Source organism: Dermacentor silvarum, chromosome 7 (genome assembly GCF_013339745.2).
Source record: "Dermacentor silvarum isolate Dsil-2018 chromosome 7, BIME_Dsil_1.4, whole genome shotgun sequence".
In the NCBI taxonomy this organism is placed as follows: Eukaryota; Metazoa; Arthropoda; class Arachnida; order Ixodida; family Ixodidae; genus Dermacentor; species Dermacentor silvarum.
The window spans coordinates 68,266,705-68,268,795 of NC_051160.1; the positions used below are offsets into that span (position 1 = coordinate 68,266,705).

The following is a 2,091-nucleotide window of genomic DNA, read 5'->3' on the forward strand; positions in this document are numbered from 1 at the left end:
TTTTCGTTAATACATCCCCTTATCAAAGCAATAAAAAATTCATTTGAGCAACCTAGCGCTATTCAGCGCACTACGAAGATCTTAAGCCAACCAATAATTAGGCGAAGGAGAGCATAGTTAAAGGGAAACTGAGACTTCCACCCAAATGTAGCAATTTGCTACAATGGAAACCCGACCGGGTTCCTCGAAAGAAAGCCTCGCAGTTGAAGAAAAATTCGTGCCTGGTCCGGGACTCGAACCCGGGACCACCGCCTTTCCGGGGCAGCCGCTCTACCATCTGAGCTAACCAGGCGGCTAGCAGATGGCAGGGCGAAGTCGAATTTGTCGACAACTCGAAGCAAAGGCACTTGCATCAAACACTTGCCTTTGCTTCGAGTTGGTTGATTATTGACCCATTCCTCCCACGCCGTAGCCTATATCGTTAATCTTTGATTTAAGGAACACACTATATCGAAGGACTTTCAATTCCCCGACAGATTCTCATACACTCTCACGCTTTCGAAACCGTGCAGCAACGAAGCGAAGCCCGCTGGTTGTAGGGTTCATCGAAGTCTTGCAGGAAATGTGGGGAAGATGTGTAGAAAGTTTCAGTATGCACACTGGTCCATCCAGATGGTGAGCCCTGCAACCTATACCAAGACATGCCTGCACTGCAGCGCGGAGAGCTTGAATGTGCACTTCAACACCATTGGCATGAACAATGGGCCCACAAACACTTGCGTTGCTGCTGAGCATCGGTGTAGATGCCGCACAATTGTACATGCTGTCGCCTTAGTGGCACGGATGGAATATTTCGAGCTAGAAGGGCGGACAATTTATGTTTGGTCTCATCTCGTGGACATGCGACGCCTCAATTGCGCTGTCGGCGCTCCTCTTGACGCCAGTGTTGCGAGATACCTTATAGCAGCCAGGGCGCTGTTTCCGTTGCGGAGCAGCGAGTGATAAGGGTGCTGTGTTGCGTCAACCCACCGGCCACTTGTATCCTTAGTAACCCGTCTGTGTGGCTTCAGCGCAACACTTAGCCTAGCATTTACTTGCAATTATTCGCCCTTCTGATGAACCTGACTAATTTTATAGTACATTGAAACGCTGCCCCATCTGAGATTTCATGCCTATTGCTGATATGTTCTAAATATCGTCTATCCTGTACGAGTCGAGAACATTGTTGAATTGCGCTTGCTTTTTGTAATCGCGTCCGGTTGGCGGCATTGCAGCTTTTTCTTCTCTATATACAGGGTGTTTCAGCGAACACTTTAAAAATTTATGTAAGGTTGCCTGTGGCAGATAGCCCAATTCTAGTTAATGAGCTGGTCTTTTTGAAGCGGCGGACATTACTTGCGCAAAAAATTTACATGCATAATCGACAAATAATAATAATTCACTAATTAAGTTTTTAACTTATTACCTGATAGCCCATATTGTAATCTACAAATTGTAACCGTGGAGTTCGCCAGGCGGATCCATTTGGAATAAATTCCCTGAATGACACCGCTTTCGGGATATTAATTCCCGAACTTTGCGAAGAAATCCATTGGCGTTCCAGTTAGTTTCTTAACAAAACGTGGCTTTATGCATTGAAGCAGAAAATTAACTGGAACACCAATGCATTTCTCCGCAAAGTTCAGGGATTAATATCCCGAAACTGCTGTCATCCCGAGAATTCGTTCCAAGTGGATCCGTCTTGCGAACTCCACGGCTACAATTTGTAGATTACAATATGGGCCATCAGGTAATTCATTAAAAACAGATTTAGGGAATTTTTATTAATTAGGCAATTATGCATTTCAATTTTTTGCGCAAATAATGTCCGCCGCTTCGAGTAGACCGGCTAGTTAACTAGAATTGGGCTATCTGCCCCTGGTAAACTTTAAGAATTTTTGAAAGTGTTCGCTCAAACACCCTGTATATAGTTTCGGAAGAGACTGAAAGCAGCGCGAGGCAGTTCACTCAAATGACTGTTTTCGCATCAAGAGCATCACTGCAAATGAAGTTTCAGTGTGCGGGCATGAATCTGAGACAAAGGAATGGTTTTTGCCGTGAAAAAGCCCAAAGTATCGACAGTCAAAACAAGGGTAGGCAAATCTGAAGCTC

The 2,091-nt window shown here is 45.1% G+C and overlaps 1 non-coding gene across 1 annotated transcript; it reads right to left on the minus strand.

Annotated features, from left to right (window-relative positions):
• Nucleotides 1–218: 218 nt before the first annotated feature.
• On the minus strand, nt 219–292 carry Trnas-gga (transfer RNA serine (anticodon GGA)). Its single transcript has one exon. It is a non-coding gene; the product is annotated as a tRNA-Ser (tRNA).
• Between the last annotated feature and the right edge of the window lie 1,799 nt (nt 293–2,091).